Source organism: Crinia signifera, chromosome 5 (assembly GCF_055691185.1).
Source record: "Crinia signifera chromosome 5, ASM5569118v1, whole genome shotgun sequence".
In the NCBI taxonomy this organism is placed as follows: Eukaryota; Metazoa; Chordata; class Amphibia; order Anura; family Myobatrachidae; genus Crinia; species Crinia signifera.
In genome coordinates this window covers 271,818,038-271,838,640 of record NC_139221.1, presented here as the reverse complement: position 1 = coordinate 271,838,640, position 20,603 = coordinate 271,818,038, and the positions used below count along the sequence as shown (strand labels likewise).

General features: G+C 48.0%; 1 pseudogene; it reads right to left on the bottom strand.

Annotated features, from left to right (window-relative positions):
- LOC146079704 (multifunctional protein ADE2-like) overlaps nucleotides 1–13,339 on the bottom strand; it is a 33,334-nt pseudogene extending 19,995 nt beyond the window's left edge.
- Between the last annotated feature and the right edge of the window lie 7,264 nt (nucleotides 13,340–20,603).

The window sequence follows — 20,603 nt, the reverse complement described above, 5'->3', positions numbered from 1 at the left end:
AAAATCGCCAACTTTTTCTTTAATTAAAATAACTCGCAGTGGGGCAGATGTATTAAGCCTTAACAAGAGATATATGCAGGCTTGATAAAGAGAGATCAACGTCCAGCCAATCGGCTCCTTACTGACTTTTTTTTTAAACTCAGCCTGTAACATGGCAGTTAGCAGGTGATTGGCTGGACATTTATCTCTTTGTCACCCTTGCATGTATCTCTTGTTAAGGCTTAATACATCTGCCCCTCTATGAGCAAACATTCTGCAGCTATGAGTAATGTCACACAGGGCCTTATTCTGCTTGGTGCGGTCCGTTCCGAATTCTTTTGTAAATGACCAAACGCCACGCTGTGCGGACATTCTAAGAACACACGCCCACAGGTCGTCCGCATCCGTTCGGACGGACTCTCTAAGAAGAGGGAGTGTCTTCGGACTACATCCAAACGTGCGTGTGCGGTGGGAACACAAAGATTCTCCACGGTCTTACAGCGTCCGAACGGACGGGAAGCTGCCCATACGCACCGATTTGGTGAATTTCCGCAATCCTCAGTAATCTATATAACTATCTAATAATAACAAAGTTATGTCCATTGCTTGCAGTGTAAATGTGGGGCAGATAGCAACAATGCAGTCGTGTTTGCAGCATATATTGTAGTATTTTGTAATGGGCCATTTAGCCAGCAATGCTTCCAATTGAACCTGTGAAAAGAGTGTAATTAATCACTAATGAGTAGAGGAGTGGATTGTATTGTGGTCAGCTTCAGGTGCGGGCGTACTAATTGGGCAAACCGCATGCCTTGCTTATGGACACCGCATATTTCATGCGTGTTGGTTCGCTTGCAGTCGGTGTCCTGTCCGAATGCACGCCTACCACAGTTCGTGCACTCCCATGTGTACGCCCAGTTTTGCCCACTTTGAAACCGCGCCCTTGTGTACGGCCGCATGACGCCCATATTACGCCCATATTTCCCGAGTCAATTCGGTGCACATTTCTGGACGGTATTGGTGAGAACGAGTGCAGAGACACTACGTTGCACATGCGCATTGCGTTGCTTACGCATGCGCAGATGGCTAAAATGCGCCCTCTGAAAGAATTCGGAATGGACCGCACCAAGCAAAATAAGGCCCACAGTGTTCCAGAGCTTTTGCTATAACTGCACTGTATGTAATGTTAAATACAAATTGTACAGTGCATCCAGGGAGACAGCTGATATGGTAATACTAGAGCTAAGCCAAATTCTATTTTACTCAATGATGTTTCAAAAAAACTTATCTATTTCCTAAAAACAAGTAACAAGGGGTCAGTAACCTTTAAGTGTCCACTTAAACATAACAAATACACAGTTCAAGTAATCCAAACCAAGAGCCTGATTCAGACCTGTTTGCTAGGCTTTGTATATTTAGAGCCTAGAGAGTAGGGTAACACCACCCTGGCGAACGCTGCACTGAGAGTGTATGTGTACGCTTACATATCTGCTAGAATGCGCCCACACAGAGGAGAAAATCATTCAATAGTTGCTCAAAATCAAATCTCTCTCTGTTTGCAGCAGAAAAGTAGCCCAGGACTTACTTTTCGGCTGCATTTATTTTATTCATTACCAGTTTCTTATATAGCGCACACATATTCCGCAGCGCTTTACAGAGTATAATTGCTCATTCATATCAGTCCCTGCCCCAGTGGAGCTTACAATCTATATTCCCTACCACATGTACACGCGCACACAGACATTCTAGGGTTAATTTTGTTGGAAGCCAATTGAATCATTTTGGATTGTGGGAGGAAACCGGAGTAAATCCACGCAAACACCGGGAGAATATAAAAACATTTAGGGCCATGGTGGGTATCAAACCCATGACCTCAGTTCTGTGAGGCAGTAATGCTAACCATTACACCGTCTGTGCTGCCTGCATTGTTTGGGCTGGGCACTGCTGTCATGTGACATTATCCGCACGCCCCGGACAGTGTCATGGATGGGGGGAGACAGAGCTACATGAATGGGGTGGAAGAAATCCGCACGGATGCGGGAAGATATGGTGGCATGGATGGAGTAAGAGTGGTGTGGATGGGAAGGCAGAAAGGTGCAAATAGCTGGGAAGACTAAACAGCGCAGATGGGGGAGATAATGGGGGTTATTCTTTCTGACAAAATCCTTCTTAGATGGACAAAACCATGTGCACTACAGGGGGGGCAGATGTAACTTGTGCAGAGAGAGTTAGATTTGGGTGGGGTTTTACTTCAAAGTGAGATCTATATTGCAGTGTAAAAATAAAGTAGTCAGTATTTTCCCGGCACAGAAACAACATAACTCACCCAAATCTAATTCTCTCTGTACATTTTACATCTGCCTCCCCTGCAGTGCACATGGTTTTGTCCATCTAAGAAGGATTTTGTCAGAAAGAGTGAACTGGAATAAGGCGGGGTACACACCAGAACGATCCTGATTGTTATTAGATTGTTAGCAGATTGTGTGGTGGTCGCACAATCTATTGGAGCACATGATCTGCTAACAATCTGCTAACGATCTGCATCCAATCTGATCTGAGTCTGTATCCAGTTTAATGGATCTTTTACAGATTTTACCTGCAGCAGGTAGGATCTGTAAAATGACCAAACAACAGCAGGGACGCGCATCGGATTGGAATCGGATCTAAACATGCAAAAACATGCCCAATCTGCATCCAATTGGTCGTAATTGGATCCAGATTGATGAAATTGAGCCCTATTCGTTTTGGTGTGTACCCCACCTTAGGCCCAATGTGACACAGATTGGTACAAAACAATGTACAGATGAGGGGGGAAAGGGAGCAATGTGGAGACAGAACAGCATAGATGGGGGTGTAAGAAAGCAGCAAAGATGTAAGGAAATAAAGGCACGGATGCCGGAAGACAGGATGGCATGAAAGGGGAAAGACCAGTTATGTGAGGGGAGGCCGAGGCTCTCCTGTTATACTCCAGTATATTGTAATACAGAGTTTTGACCATAAAAATAAGAAAAATATAAAGAAAATGTTCTTGTATATTTACAAAAATGTCGCCAATAGTTAGAGTATTAGCACCATTTTTTTTAAAATATTAAAAATAGCCACGGTAAATTCGAGGATGCGGAAACAGTCTGATGGCAGCGTACAAACAGAGAAGAGCTCCTGAAGAAAGAAAACGCCTCGATGTCCCGGAGGCGCGTAGGCCGCGGAAAAGAGCTTACAGGCCGCCGCCCTCCGGGCAAAGAAGCCGGAGTAACCCCTGCTGGACAGCAGGATCCGCCCGCCTGGTGAAGATGTGGGGAAGTCCTGGGAGTGTATTGGTTCCCCTGGATGAAGAGGCTTTTAAATACTTTTTAAAACCTGTCCTGTGTTTTTCTTTAAATATTTCCTTTACAGGGAAGCTGTAGGTACCAGTGGCAGGCTTGCAGGGATCTGTAGTCCTCTTGTAAAGGACAAGGACATTTTTTTAAGGTATCACACCTGCTTCAGCCCAGGCCTGGGATTGAAAGAAGCTCTGGGCTGAATAGCACAAGGTTGGTGCTGTTATAGCCAGGGGAACCATAAGGTGTGTCCCTTATATTTCAGGAACCTGCACTGAGCTCCACTAGCCGGGGAGGTAATGCCACAGCCAGGGGACCCATAAGATCCCCTGGCTGTGGCATTACCTCGCCAGCTAGTGGAGCCCAGTGCTGGTTCCTGAAATACAGGGGACCCTTACTCATTTTGTCCCCCGTGTTTTTGGAACCAGGGTCGGCTCCATGGGCCTGGTGCTGGTTCCGCAAATACGGAGGACCCCCACAGCTTTGTCTCCCATATATATTTCTCTTACATTCTTATGGGATACAGGGGAGTCGTTCATAACGATGGGGAAAAGAGGGTATCCAAAGGAGATAGGCACTTATAAAACTTTATACAGGGTGTACTGGCTCCTCCCCTCTGCTCCCCTCCCTCTAACCAGTTTAAGAAATATGCCGAAGGAGAAGCACGCATCAGGAAGAGCTCCAGAGAGTTTTGTCTTCTGTTTAATTTCTTTATTATTTTGGGACTGCTGTTTTGGACTCAACAGCAGTCCTGCGTCGTGGGAGACTAGGGGAAGAGCTCAGCTGCAGGCCACTTCATAGTACCGAGCTGTCCCTGCCACAGGACCACTGTCCTGCGTGGGTGATGTTACCGCGGGCATTGCGCTGCAGCACGCACACCCCTAGTCCAGTCTGAAGACGTCGTGTGGTGAGTACTACCCCGGGGTCCCCCGCCGTGGGGTCCCCGGGTAACGGTGCGGCAAGATGGCGGCGGCGGTATTGGCGGTGCCCTGCACAGGGACCGCGCAACCCCCTGCCTATACTGGGACAGGGTACTGCCTCCTGTACTGTCCAGGGCAGTTTACCAAAGGGTTTGGACATTCTTCAATGTCAGTCTCAGTATAAAAATACAGGTAAGCTCCGGCGCCATTACTCTGGGCGGAGCTTACCCAGAGTGGGACCATAGCTCTGTGAGGGCGCCAAAACCTGCTTCCTGCTTCTTCCCTGGCTGCTGGAAACGCCATTGTACTGCTCCAGACACTCCTCAGCGGTGTGGAACAGAGGGAATCTGCTTGCAGAGACAGCATCAAGTTTTCAGCGCTTGTGTACTTGTACACTTGCCTGCATACACTGTAAAGTACTGTTAGATTACTGTACTGTTTACCAGCTCTTAAAACTGGAGAGCTCAGGTTGTTTGGTGTATTAGTCCCCTCCATTACCCTCTGTACACTACCCCACTAGCTTGTTAAGCTATAAACTACTCAGATAATACTACACATAGTAATTATCTGTCTAAATCACACTGCATATCCACTGTGTTTGCTCTGTGTGTGAGGGGAGACTGTTTGTCACAATGGTGAGGACAGGGGCGGGCTGGGCCGGGGGGCAGGGTGCCATGTGCCCCCCGGGCCGCTTAGCCAGTCACTGGCTGCGGGCCACGCTGGTCACTATCCACCTCCTCCAGGCACAGGCAGCCCTCCTGCGCTGGCCGCGGCTTCCAGAACACGGCCGCGGCTACAGGAAACTGGCCGCCGGCCCCCTGCACTGAGGACATGTCCTCAGTGCTGGAGGCCGGCGGCCATCTTCCTGTAGCCGCGGCCGTGCTCTGGAAGCCGCGGCCAGCGCAGGAGGGCGGCCTGGAGGAGGTGGATGGTGATCCAGCACGGCCAGCGGCCAGTGACTGGCTAAGCGGGGAGCAGGAGGGCTGTCTGTCCCGGACCCCCCAGCCCAGCAACAATGGTGAGTTGCTGGTGGGGGCATGTGTGTCTCCTCTGGCACTGTGGGGGCAGGTGTGTCTCCTCTGGCACTGTGGGGGCATGTGTGTCTCCTCTGGCACTGTGGGGGCATGTGTGTCTCCTCTGGCACTGTGGGGGCATGTGTGCCTCCTCTGGCACTGTGGGGGCATGTGTGTCGTCTCTGGCACTGTGTGGGGGCATGTGTGTCGTCTCTGGCACTGTGGGGGCATGTGTGTCTCCTCTGGCACTGTGGGGGCATGTGTGTCTCTGGCACTGTGGGGGCATGTGTGTCTCTGGCACTGTGGGGGCATATGTGTCTCTGGCACTGTGGGGGCATATCTGGCACTGTGGGGACATCTCTGGCACTGTGGGGGCATATGTGTTTCTGGCACTGTGGGGGCATATGTGTATCTGTCACTGTGGGGGCATATCTGGCACTGTGGGGCATATGTGTCTCTGGCACTGTGGGGGCATATCTGGCACTGTGGGGGCATATTATGTTTCTCTGGCACTGTGGGGGCATCATATGTGTCTCTGGCACTGTGGGGGCATATGTGTCTCTGGTATTGTGGGGGCATCATATGTGTCTCTGGCACTGTGGGGGCATCATATGTGTCTCTGGCACTGTGGGGGCATATGTGTCTCTGGCACTGTCGGGGCATATCTGGCACTGTGAGGGCATATGTGTATCTGGCACTGTGGGGGGAATATCTGGCACTGTGGGGGCATATGTGTCTCTGGCACTGTGGGGGCACATGTGTCTCTGGCACTGTGGGGGCATATGTGTCTCTGGCACTGTGGGGGCATATCTGGCACTGTGGGGGCATATGTGTCTCTGGCACTGTGGGGGCATATGTGTATTTGGCACTGTGGCAGAATATCTGGCACTGTGGGGGCAAATCTGGCACTGTGGACATCACATTGTGCAGTGTAATGGGCATCATGGTATGGGGCGTAATGGGCATTACGGTGTGGGGAGCATTGGGTAATTGCCATCACAGTATGGGGTGCAATGGGCATCAAGGTGTGCGGCATAATGTGTAATTAGCATCACAATGCGCAATCTGCAGGTACACAATACAATCAGGCCACGCCCCCTTATGATAGGCCACACGCCTAATTTTTCTGCGTGCCACCGGCGCGCACAAGCATTCAGCTTTCCAGAATGATGGGGGGGTATGGGCCAGTGCTCTGGACTTGCCCCCTAGGCTAAAAGTTGCCAGCCAGCCCCTGGGTGAGGAAACTTACATGTATGGTGTGCAGTGATAAGTTTGTGCCGGCTTCTTCATCACAAGTTACTTGTGGGCCATGCATGTCCACACAAAGTAGTGGGGTTCCCCCACAGCTTACTGGACAGCAAAGTAGCACACAGGACAGCTCACAGGAGCCTGCCTGGGCAGCAGGGATGAAATCCATGCTAGAAACTGTAACTACACAGTTAGCTGCATACGGCAGCACAGACCCAGAGAGTGCAGAGGGAGCTTACTATCCTCTCTGCCAGAGTTGATATAATGACTCCTACCCCTGGGGTAACTCGTAAGAGAAGTGCACCCTCTCAAACCCCTGACTCTGGTGCAGATGACGGGGATGATGATGATGATATTGGAGAAGCAGACGCGGGGGGTGAGGAGCCTGATGCTTCACAGTCACTGCTCCGGGGCACAGAGCCATTAATTATGGCAATCAGGGAGGTGCTTGACCTTCCCTTAGCTGAGTCCTCTGAAGGGGATTCTTTCTTTGCCACTCAGAAAAAACAGCAGGTTGTTTTCCCTGAGCAGACTGACTTGGAGAATACGGTACTTATGTAGTATCTGGGCTGCCGATTTCTAAATCGGGTCGGATCGGGCACATCGCATCGCATCGCGTCGCAGCGAGCCCCGCGAGGGTACGCGGACAGCTGTGAAGCCCGTGAGGGGACGCGGATACCTGTGAAGGTATCCGCGTCCCCTCGCGGGGCTCGCTGCGCTCGCCACGCTTTGGGCTCGCTGCGCTCGCCACGCTTCGGGCTCGGTGGCTCGCTGCGCTCGCCACACTTTATATTCTCAACTCCACGCAGACGTGGATAGTGGGGGTATGAAAAGGTCGTAGGACACGTAACGCCGCCCCGCGCGGGCTCGCTGCGCTCGCCACGCTTCGGGTTGACGTTGATCGTGGGGTGGCGTTAACAATTCGGGTGGCCATTATTCACTTCAGGGTGCCTATTTGGCCTCTGTGGCCCATTTAACATTGTTTCCTATGGAAAAATTGGGTCAATTGAGACATTTAACATTGTTCCCTATGGGAAATCTCGGGCATCTCGACTGTCGCATCGCACCTGATTTTTTAGTGCATTCAATGCCCGAGATGGCCGAGATGGGCGCCCTTCTAAGTAAAGAGTACCGCAAGCTGTTATATGGCAAAGTCTATATACACATGGGCCTCCCAGATCCAGGAGGGCCTTCTGGGTGACATGACAGTGGCGCAGGTGTCTGAAAAATTACACCATATTCAGGACACAGCTAAAGTTCTGTGTGAGGCGCAGAAAGAGTTAGGAACCATTAACGGCCGTAACTCAGCTATGGCGGTGTCAGGTCGCAGATCCCTCTGACTCCGGCAGTGGATAGCTGACTCCAAACGGAGTGTAGAACACCTCCCCTTCGCTGGCGACAGGTTGTTTGGCAGCGATTTAGATGAGTTAATCTCTAAAGCCACAGCAGGGAAGTCCACCTTCCTGCCATCGACCCCACACGCGCCCAAGCATCCTTTTCCATCTCACACCCAGCAGTCCTTTCGGACCAATAAATTCCGCCCAAAAGCCAGGGGTGGTTCAAATGCAGCCAGAGGCTCCCGAGGTAAATTCAGGAAGCGTTCTGCTTCGGCCACCACAGATCGGCCATCCGGGGCAGCTGCAAGTAAACCCGCAGCATGACGGTGGGGCTCCACGAATAGCTCCGGCCGAGGTGGGAGCCAGACTGTCGTTCTTCGGCCATGTTTGGGAAGCCTCGTGCCTCAATTCTTGGGTACAGGCTCTTATTTTGCAAGGCTACAAGCTGGAGTTTGCAATACAACGACCTCAGAGGTTTTTCAATTCAGGCCTTCCAGTGTCCCCAGGGGACCAAATGGTTTTGCAGCAAGCAATCCGAAAACTGGTACAGGCCAGGGTAATAACCCCCTGGAGAGGGGGCAGGGTTATTATTATTCAAATTTATTTGTAGTCCCAAAACCGGACGGGTCAGTTAGCCCGATACTGAACCTAAAATCCCTGAACCCATTCTTGACTGTAACCAAGTTCAAGATGGAGTCCTTGCGGGCCGTGATAGCGGCACTGGAGGAAGGGGAGTTCTTGGCGTCCTTGGATGTGAAGGACGCCTACCTTCACATCCCAATTTGGCCTCCTCATCAAAAATATCTGAGGTTTGCGCTGTTGAACGATCACTATCAGTTCCGCGCACTGCCGTTCGGCCTGTCCTCAGCCCCGCGCATATTCACCAAGATGATGGCGGAGATGATGGTGGTTCTCAGGAAACAGGGGATTTGTGTTATACCATACTTGGACGACCTGCTGGTAAAGGCGCGGTCGTCAGAGGAACTGCAGGCAGCCTTACAAATTACCAGACAGACCCTGTCGGGTCACGGTGGCTCCTGAACCTAGCAAAGTCCTCTCTGATTCCTTCACAGAGACTCCAGTTCCTGGGGATGGTGTTGGACACGGCTCTCATGAGAGTGTCCCTGCCACAAGACAAGATTGTGGATATTCAACAGCTGGTCACAGACTTGTTAAAAAAAAACAGGTGTCAGTGCACCAGTGCATTGTCCTTTTAGGAAAAATTGTGGCCTCTTTCGAGGCTCTCCAATTCGGGAGGTTTCACAGCAGGATTTTCCAGCTCGATCTCCTGAGAAAGTGGTCCGGTTCACATCGCCAGATGCATCGGCAGATTGTGTTGTCGTCTCGGACGAGACTGTCGTTACAGTGGTGGCTCCACACGCCCAACCTACTGGCAGGGCGACGGATTGGCATCCAAGATTGGGTCTTAGTCACCACGGATGCGAGCCTCCTGGGATGGGGTGCAGTGACCATGGGTCAGTCCTTTCAGGGCAAATGGACCCTATTGGAAACACGCCTCCACATCAACAACTTGGAGTTACGTGCTGTGTATAATGGACTCCTCAGCGGACATGCGGTCCGCATCCTATCAGACAATGCCACTACTGTGGCATTTCTGAACAGGCAGGGCGGGACCAAAAGCAGGCCCTGCATGCGGGAAGCAACAAAAATCCTGTCCTGGGCAGAGAGTCACTGTCAGGCTCTATCTGCCATATTCATACCCGGGGTGGACAACTGGGAAGCCGACTTCCTCAGTCGCCACGAGCTCCATCCCGGGGAATGGAGTCTGCACCACCAGGTGTTCAGTGCTCTGGTGGCTCGGTGGGGGACCCCACTAGTAGACTTGATGGCATCAAGACACAATTGGAAAATATCCAGGTACTTCTCCAGGGCGAGAGACCCTCAGGCAGAAGGAGTGGATGCCCTCTCCATACCGTGGACGTTCAACAGCCTGATTTATGTCTTCCCACCGATTCCCCTAGTGGCTCGGGTGTTAAGGAAGATAAGGAGAGACGGAGCCGAGGTCATTCTAGTGGCTCCGGACTGGCCACGAAGAACGTGGTACCCAGATCTGCTAAGTCTTCAAAGGGACTCGTGGCGCCTACCTCTGCAAAGAGACCTGCTCATGCAAGGTCCGTGCGTCTTCCAGGCCTTGGAACGGCTTCGTTTGACGGCCTGGAAGTTGAGCAGCAGATCTAACCGAAAAAGGTTTTCACACATCAGTCATCAAGACCATGACGAGTGCAAGGAAGCCGGTAACGGCCGCACATTACCACCATATCTGGAAGAGATATGTGGGATGGTGTGAACATGGAGAGTTTACTCCGGCAGAGTTTAAACTTGAAAGATTTCTCAGATTTCTTCAATCTGGTTTGGATCTGGGCCTACGTTTAGGCTCCTTGAAGGTGCAGGTATCTGCATTATCTGTCTTTTTCCAAAAGAAGCTGGCTAATATACCTGAAGTGCAGACATTTCTGCAAGGAGTATTGCATATACAGCCTCCTTTTGTGGCCCCTACTCCACCATGGGACTTGGATGTCGTTCTGACGTTCCTAAAATCCTCCTGGTTTGAACCACTGGAGGAAATTGAGTTAAAATATCTCACATGGAAGACGGTGGTCTTACTAGCCTTAGCCTCGGCTAGGCGGGTCTCTGAGCTGGGGGTGTTAACATGCAAGAGCCCATATTTGATCTTCTATGAAGACAGGGCAGAATTACGCACAAATCCGCGTTTTCTTCCCAAAGTAGTGTCTGCGTTCCATGTGAACCAACCAATTGTGGTTCCTGCTAGTGGGCCTCATTCTGAGGTGCCGACATCTTTGGATGTGGTAAGGATTCTCCGTGTATACATCAGGAGAACAGCAAGGATTCGTAAGACTGATGGACTTTTTGTCCTTTATGATGCCCAAAAGATTGGGCGTCCTGCTTCTAAGCAGTCTATTGCACGCTGGATCTGTGCAACCATTAAACAGGCTTATGTGGTGGCGAAGCTTCCTATGCCTACTGGGGTGAAAGCCCACTCAACTCGTTCAGTGGGGACTTCCTGGGCAGCTGCCCGAGGAGTGTCGGCCTTACAATTGTGTAGAGCCGCTACATGGTCAGGCCAACACACTTTTGTCAAGTTTTACAAATTTGATGCTTTGGCCTCTGAAGATACTCAGTTTGGGAAAGCGGTGCTGCGGCAATCTCCGCACAATCCCGCCCGTTCTGATGTCTTTGGTATATCACCATCGTTATGAACGACTCCCCTGTATCCCATAAGAATGTGAGAGAAAATAGGATTTCAATACCTACCGGTAAATCCTTTTCTCTGAGTTCTTATGGGATACAGGGCGCCCGCCTCTGTGCGGAGTTCTGCTTTACTCACTAGGGTGAGATGTGGACCAATACTGGGTCCTCCTGCTACCCTTTTTTCCTTGCGGCCATAAGGGTGTAGGTTACCAAGGTAACCTTATTGTTTACATCGTGTATCTCAGCTGTTCACGAGTGTATGTTATCACTTAGGTGATGTTCTTATCAAGTTGTTCTAGTTGGAACACATAGTTTACAAATGTTGTCAATGGTTGACATGTTCTAAGGCCCTGAGACTTACCATGTTCTGTGGTCGCTACAGTGGTCTATGTATGTTGAAAGTATGTTGGGTGTGCTGGATGAATCTCACCACGTTAAATATTACACATATTCCTCTCATATTGTTCTTCTCCTTCGGCACAGTTTCTATTAACTGGTTAGAGGGAGGGGAGCAGAGAGGAGGAGCCAGTACACCCTGTATAAAGTTTTATAAGTGCCTGTCTCCTTCGGATACCCTCTTTTCCCCATCGTTATGAACGACTCCCCTGTATCCCATAAGAACTCTGAGAAAAGGATTTACCGGTAGGTATTAAAATCCTATTTTTAAATTAGATATTAGTGCAGGCAATGGTTCCAAAAATATGGTTCCAAAAATATGGGGACAAATTAAGTAAAGGTCTCCCAAATTTAAGCTACAAGCACCGGGCTCTTGATGCCACCCAGGGTTGCAAAAATATGGGGGGCAAAATGAGTAGGAGTGCCAAATATTTCTGGAACCAGCACCGGGCACCACTAGCCGGGGAGGTAATGCCACAGCCATGAGGTCACATGGCTGTACATTATCATCCCTGTGCTAGTCAGCCCAGGCCTGGGATTCTTTCTGCCGCTAAAGCCCAGGGCTATCCCCCCGCACCCCATATTGCCCTTTAAAGGAGGACTACAGGTTCCAGCAAGCCTTCTTCTGGGACCTATAGCGTCCCTGTAAAGGATATATTAGAATAAAAACACATTTGTTTTATAAGAATAATTTATTATACCCCTTCTTCACCCAGGGGGCTGACTTGACATTTTCACCCCGGAGGCGGTTCCTGTCACCCAGCCGGCAGCTGAAGCATTCCGGACATCTTAAACTAGCAGTCGGTGGCTCTTAAGCTCTTTTGCAGCGGCTGCACCGAGAGGCACGATGGCTCAAAAGAGGGACGCCTGTTAAATAATAAAATGTCCACTGCCTCTGTCCGGCGTGTTCATGCGTGTTTTCTGAGAGCACAGGACCCAAGCCATTGCTTCTCCCAGAAACTGCAACAAACACTGTCGGACGCCATCTCCTTCAGGTTTCATCAGGTCCTTTTTGGGCAGATGTTACCCGAAGCTCACATGGGATTCCATAATTTGCACAGGACTACAATGTACCAGATCAGAAATTTACCCCATTAACATTACAGCCCTTCCTTGCCTCTCAGTGGTCAGCAGCAGCTCCACCTGCAACCCATTCAAAGTTTCGTTTAACCATCTGCATAGCTTCTGGTGTCATTTCCTTTTGATCTCGGTATGTCTGCTTATCTTTCTGCTGGGTCTTATCTCCTAATGGCCACAAACGCCATGAATCATTATCAATCACATCCGCGAGGACGATTTCTTTTTTGGTTACGTGCACACCAAATTCAAACTTCATGTCTACTAGGGTGCACTCTTGAGTTGACCCGGCTTTTTACACAATTTGAAAGATAGCCACTGTGGAATGACTCATGATGTCCACCTCCGCCTGGCCAATCAGAAGGCCAGCACAAGTGAGATTTGCAGCAATTAGTTGTTCTTCAGACCATTGAGGGTCATTATTAGCATCATCCTTGAAGAAAGTTCCCACTTTCTTCCACTTTCCTGTATCCTTCCTTGACCCCCGGATTTCTCTTTAGGAAGGAGCAAGTGGCTATTCTCCTGCACACCCATTCAACGTGAATCATCTCACAGTGGGTTGCAATGAATCCTGTGGCACTACATTTTTTCACAAACGCAGTCTTGATACCAGCTTCTTGCAGCATCTTAAATATGCAGCTAGTGGTCTTTTTGGAGATTGAGGCTTTCCCCTCCATGTGGTCCTTCCTAGCTGCATTGCTAGCTGTGATCTGGTCCTTAGACTTCATGAGGACACAGCCAGGGTGATCCGACAGTTCATACACCTCTTTAATTTTACCTTCATTCAGCTTCTTGCCAAGCCTCGGTTCTGCGCTGGATTCCATGATGCTGATGCAGCTGTCACCCGGGCAGAGGTCACCACCAGCAAACATAGACAGAGAGAGTACACATTTATTCGAATCAGCCTTAATATAATATAAGACTGTGCTCTTATAATATATTTGTGAATATTGTATATAGGTAGAAATATATAGATATGTACAATATATTACATTGATCTGTATGCATAGACTTTAGTGGGTATATACACTACCGTTCAAAGGTTTGGGCTCATTCAGACAATTTGTGTTTTACATGAAAACTGACTTTTATTTATCAAATGATTAGCAAAATGAATAAATGAATAGAACATATAGTCAAGGCATTGGCAAAGTTACAAATAATCATTTTTATTTGAAATAATAATTTTGTCCATCAAACTTTGCTTTCGTCAAAGATTGCTCCTTTTTGCAGCAATTACAGCATTGCAGACCGTGGCATTCTAGCTGTTAATTTGTTGAGGTAATCTGAAGAAATTTCACCCCACACTTCATGAAGCACCTCCCATAAGTTGGATTTGCTTGATGGGCACTTCTTCATACCTCCCAACTTCTGTCCTGAAGAAATAGGGACACTCGCGCGAGTGTCCGAAAAGGGGGTGGGGCGTATGTAAATGAGGTTGCGGCTTATGCTAATTAGCCGCAACCTCATTTTCATACGAGAATAGACGCTGTGCGCATGCGCACAGCGTCTATTCTATTAGATTGGGGGGTCTACCAACTGCCACCCCCCGCAGCGGGACAATGCCTGCCGCGGGTGGGACAGCGGGACAGGACCCGAAAATCGGGACTGTCCCGCTGTAATCGTGACAGTTGGGAGGTATGCTTCTTGCATACCATACGGTCAAGATGACTACAGACAGAATACTAACTACTTGCTTCTTCCCTAAATAGTTCATAATTTGGAGGTGTGCTTTGGGTCATTGTCCGGTTGGAGGAGGAAATTCTTATTCAAAATCACTTTTACCTTGTACAATTCTCCCACTTTAACAACACCAAAGCAGCCCCAGACCATCACATTACCTCAACCATGCTTGACAGATGGTGTCAGACACTCTTCCAGCATCCTTTTACTTGTTCTGTGTTTTACAAATGTTTTTCTGTGTGACACAAACAACTCTGTGCAATACTGGTTAGTGCCTTCACCAGAAGAGATGTTGTACTGGCAACTTGGTCCTGACAGGAAGTCCTCTTTATAGCCTAAATCATAAGCTGATTGGGAGCTGCCATCAGCTGTTATGAAAGCAGCACCTAAGTTGTCTCTGGAGAACCAGCTGAATACATCCAAGATGGCAACTCCCATTCATCCAAATTTGAGCACAGCAGGACAACACAGGCAGGAGAGATAATTAGCATGAGTGGACCTCAGTGCCAAATGGAACAGACACTTTGAAATTAAGAACTTATACCTGAGAATCCCAATTTTAACAATCCCACTGCCAGGGGAAGGAATCAGATAGTGCCCAAAAAGATTAATGCTGCTTTTACAGAGGGTCTGCATCATGTTTTAATGTATCATTTTATGGTGGGAACCTCTTATCTGTGGGCCCTAGCCTGGGTAGCACCAGGCATGTCACCAGCTAGTGATTAGCATCAGCAGTAGATCATTACACACTCGCCGGGCCGTTCACTGCGTGGAGGAAGGGCTGGGGGCGCACACAGGGCAGGACCAGGGGAACGGCCTGTGTTTTATGGACATCCCAATAAAAACGTTGGGTGTTCCTCTGGGTATGCAGGCGGACTGATGCCTGCTGGGTAAGGGGTGGGTGGCTGATGTCACAGGACGTCAGTCGCCCGCCCAGTCTTTGTCCTAGTGCTTGTAAGTAAACATCAGTTGAGACTGACTTTTATTTTCGAAGGCAGGAGAAATCATTTGATGGTCGGTGACCATCGAATGAATACTCCTGCTAGCAGCTGCATGCATGTACACATCCCCTTGCATGTTACAGATGGGATTTGGTGGGGTGGGGGGATTTGGCCGGGCGGCGGGTGGTGCACGCGGCAAGCAGCGATGTTCACTGCTTACCAATACAACCTGAATTAGGGCCTATGCTTTTTTTCCCAGTCATAATTTTTATTGATGACTTAAAGCATAAATAAATGATAACTTGTAAAGTACATAAAATAAAACAATCAGAGAACAAAGCATTGTGTGGACAATCCTTATTATAAGACTAAAACAGACATTAGTGGTACGATAAAAGAGTACTTGGGGCCTTATTCTGGTTGGAGCGTCCGGGCCGTACGCGTACGTCCCGGGGTTTTTTACGATCTGCGCATGTGCAGATACGCTAATGCTCCGGCGCGAACACTCCACAACGCTTACGCCCGGTGTCTCAACGTGCGAAAAAACCTGTACGCGAGCGTACGGGTAATGGGGCGGCATAGGGGCGTGTTGATGGGAGCGGCCGAAATAATGAGGGAAAATGGGCGTAAATATGGGCGTACACGGGGGTGTGCACCAAAAATGAGCGGTGCTACTACCGCACGATCGACTAAGGCACCGTTCGTTTCGGACACCAAACAGGCGGCCGCCAACCGCCAGCTAAAACCACCCCTACAGATACCGCATGCCAGCGTGCGCCTGAGTTGGCTAATTAACGCTGATTACTACTCAAACACATACACCTGAATGTAATAAGCAATGCTGCAGTCTATTAACTCCAAACCATGATTTCACTGCCTGCAAGCCACACATGCAGCACGCAAACACATTGGAAGCTTATGTTTCTATACTTCTCCACATTTAAAGGTTTGTTTAATTTAAGGTAAGAATCTTTTTATACGCTAAGGTAGGTATTTGCTAAACAGACACATTCACTACGTGCTTTCATAGACTTTACGCAGTAGCACACTCAATCTACACAAGTCGACATGTGTCAACGTGTTCACTCTAATACTAACATAGGTTTTGTATTTAGGATACAATAACATAAACCACATCTAACACCTACAAAGGATGTTTCAGCAATGTTTGAAGCCCATGACCACTATTTTCCACACGAGGGTTCAAATGTAGTTTTATTAGGTCTTTATTAAGGTAGACAATTGAGTTAATAGAAAACAATAAGTGAATAACAAATAGATTAATTAATCAATTGTCAGATTAGTAGTTGAGAGGCAAGATTTGCAGGTCCATATATGTGAAGGGTATGCCAGCGTGCACGGACGTACGCTCACTCTCACGAGCGTTGACATAAGCTGAGTTTTCCATTGAAAACAATAGGGACCCGTCCGTGCAAACTGGCGTACGCTCAGATCTCCGCAAGAAGTCGGTGGGGAGACGGAGGAAAGACGGCCGTACACGGCGCCGTACGCTCAGTTGTACGCCTGTTGTCGGAGTGCAAGGGCTGGGCCGTCCGCGTACGTTGCCGTACGCTCATTTGTACGCCACTCCCCTTCTACGGTATTTCTGCCCGTACGTAAGCGGCTGATTTGTGGGTGGACTTAACCCCAACGGCCGCGCACGGCTAGCGTGCGGTAATGGCGAACGTACGCACGTTTGCCCGCTCCGAGCAGAATAAGGCCCTTGGTGAGGAAGAGGATTATGAGAGCAGCAGCGAACATGGATGCAGACAACAGTATAAGAGTCATACTAGGAGAGCATGAGCACCCTAGAAAGAATCACCGTGCTCAAGGGCATAACTACCATAGGTGTAAGGGGTGCAGCTGCTATGGGGCCCAAAACTGAGGGGGGGCCATCTTTACTGTCTAAGTAATTTGCTTTACATACATTTATCAGTTGCTAAATAGGGGCCCCTTACAAACTTTTGCTGTGGGGCCTATGAATATCTAGTTACGCCCCTGACCGTGCTCAAGTGTTTCTAAGTTATACCATGTCGCTAAACGAAAGCACGATTTAAGTTTTTGTTTTAAAGTAGGTGATAGCGAACGAACGTATGGCCCAATGTTTCCTTTTATTGCAGTATGCTGTCGTGGTTGGAAGAGACCTATACATCAAATCAGACTAGTCTATCTCTTCTCATAAAGGATGCAAAGAGCAATTGATTTATATTCAAACAGCAGAGTATCTGCAATTATGGTAGCTAAATATTTATAACGGTCACTGGAGCCCATTGTACAATTTGCATAAGTTATGAACACTAGCATAACCTGATTCCAGAAATAATAAAGACTATCTGCAATACAGAGCTACACTTGTGTACAAGGGGTTTCTGTAATTGTAATGAGTTTTAATAAACTCGATTCCTGTGCATAGCTAGAAACAATCCAAAATATAGTTTTTTTTTTTAATTTAGTATCAATTGGGGTAGGCTGGTACCTTTAAGAATAAGATATGTTGTGGTAGATAGCTATTTCTGTTTTTTAGCGGATGCTTTGAAGGGGCCGCCATGCTTAAAAACAAAGATTAGCCCTCTAGGGCATGTGCCAGATTTCAACGTTTGGATCATGAGAAAGAACATAGAAGACAAAGACCAGATGCACTAAGCTTCAAAAAGTGATAAAGTGATGAGTGCTAAACAACCAACCTATCAGCTCCTTCCTTACATTTTTTCAAACACAGCCTGTGACATGGCAGGTAGGAGCTGGTTGGCTGGCGTTTTATCACTCTCCATTTTAGCACTTTTGAAGCGTAGTGCATCTGGCCCAAAGCCTTATTGCAGTATGGTGGGTTTCAAAAACTATTTTGGATTAGCTGCCCTGACTTTTTGTGGCCAGTCTTGTTTTTTTTACCTAAAACTTTCTGCAACAAACTGTTTTTATATATAGTAATAAAGTACTGCAGCGCCGTTATATAATACTCACATGAATCATTGGGTTCATGTGTGAATCTGGGTATTACTAGCTAGTGCCTCCTGAGACTTAAACCTTACAACACGTCACTGTATTTTTATTAAATCAAATAACATCCATTAAAATGTGTTGTTATTATCACAAATACAGTATGTGGGTGCAGGGAAATCCCAAGATTATTTTAATACTTGCAGTGGAGGAGAGGGACTTCCGAGATGTGCGGCCCCCTCCAGAGCTGCCGTTGCTGGTCCCCGTCGACTCCATCTTCTTGTCCCGATCACCATTGCGGCACCGGCGCAAGTGCAGTAGTCTCTTCGGTATTGTGCATGCGCTGGCTCCAGCCTCTATGGGACTGCTTGGGAGCAGACCCGTAGAATTGTATTGGCGGTCCCGGGTCTGGCACATGCGCAGTATCGTCCACGGTACTGCGCATTTGCAGAACACGTTTTTTAAGGGCTGACCCGCAGCTGCGCATAGAGAGGCATCCCGGAGGGAGGGAACACCTCCCAATGGGACTGCCTTGAATGACTGGCAGGTCGGTGAAGTCTCACAGACTGCATCTGGTTTCACACAGTGGTGGATTTTTACCTGGGGGGCCTGCAGCCAATAGGTAAAAACCGCCACTGATTACTTGCATGGCCTCGTACAGCTTTAACAATTTTCTCTTGCCAAGGCAGTGAATAGACTTTGCTTTGTTATTGTAAGTTCGGCATTTATAAATGGCAGGTTATTGACCCTTTGTCAATTGATGTTAGAGAACAGAAAAGGTATTTTTTAACCTTCATTGAGAAAACCTGTAAGCAAGTTTTTTCTCTTGAATGTAAAACCTCGGACCAAACATAAAGAGATGCATACATACTTTCAGGTCAATGGATGGACTTGTATTTGTTATTGCAAATAGGACATTTACAAAGGCAAGGTGACTGACCTTTTGTCATTTGATCTTAGAAAACAGATAAGCTATTTTTAAAAATTAATTTATAAACCTTACAGGATGTACTTTACACCTGTATGTATTGGACAGGGAACTTTACTGAACTAATACACATTTACAGTAAAACTCAGATGACATAGCTCATAGTGTGTGTGTGTGTGTGTGTGTGTGTGTGTGTGTGTGTGTGTGTGTGTGTGTGTGTGTGTGTGTGTGTGTGTGTGTGTGTGTGTGTGTGTGTGTGTGTGTGTGTGTGTGTGTGTGTGTGTGTGTGTGTGTGTGATTTTTTATTAACTTATACCACTCATAATTTAAAGAACTCTCCACCAGCTGCAGGGCAGTAGCTATGAGTCTTAGCACCCCTGAAAAATTAAGGACTTGATACCAGCCCCTTCGTTAACATAATAGTTTTTGGTTATTATTTGGCCATCTTTACTGTACAGAACATATTATTTAAGACCATCCCCATAAGAATGTAAAATATAGAAAGCGGGTTAAGATACATTTTGTTGAAGATGGGACAATGGACTTATTGGCCTATAAGGGAAACTGAGTGGGATGAGGCTGTACAGTAACAGTGGATGGAGGATTGGGATATAGGGCAAAAAGGATGGGAAATATGGGGGGACATATCTTTCACTTTTTCATGGAAAAAGGACAGCACTCGCATTTCAGTAGCAGTGTTTTTACTTGCAAAAAAGGATAGATATTAATTTAGTCAAATTTAAGGGATCCTGGGAGTTCAGGAATTTTTGACCGGGATTGAAGGCACATTTCATCCCTTACTGCCCAGCAGCGCTGAGCACCAGCAGCGCTTGGCTCAAACGCTGCCTGGAAAACATGCTGTGCAGCGTGATATTAGCGGTTATACTACATAGCCGCTTAACTGTCCGCCCCCTCTGCTACATATGCCGGTCCTCAGCTACACCTGCCGGTCCATCCACGGTCCCTGCTGCTGCCACCATCGGACTCGCAACCACGCCAGCCTGTCACCTTGCTCCAGGCTGCTGCTGTCAGGTTCCACCGGTGCCTTTCAAAGAAATGGCTACTTGATAGAAGATGGCACTCTGAGGTCTTTTCAACGTTGAAAAAGTGTATTAAACATCAAATAAAAAGGCCAACGTTTCGGGGCAACAACGACCCTTTGTCAAGGCATAAACGTGAATAAATGTACAATCTGTACTTTTATTCACGTTTATGCCTTGACAAAGGGGCGTTGTTGCCCCAAAAGTTAGGCTTCACAATGCGGGCACTCCAGAGATCTCTAGTGTAATTCTCCACATTCCCACCAGCCTATTGCCCAGCCACTAAAATGCATTTGGAACACTTACCCTCTGCTCTGGACAAACATAGCAGGAAATAACAGGTGTTGTCAATTAGCAGACAGTGATTCACAATAGATCTTAGCAAAACCTGGACTGGATCTAATTAGTCCCCTGGTGCTGCTATAAATCCTAGACTGGCTATTTCACATTCATTTCAAGTGGAAGTATGCTGTCCTTGCCAATATATATATATATGTTACTAGTATGTAACATATATATGTATATCATGTTTCCATTTTACTTATCAAATAGTCTAAAA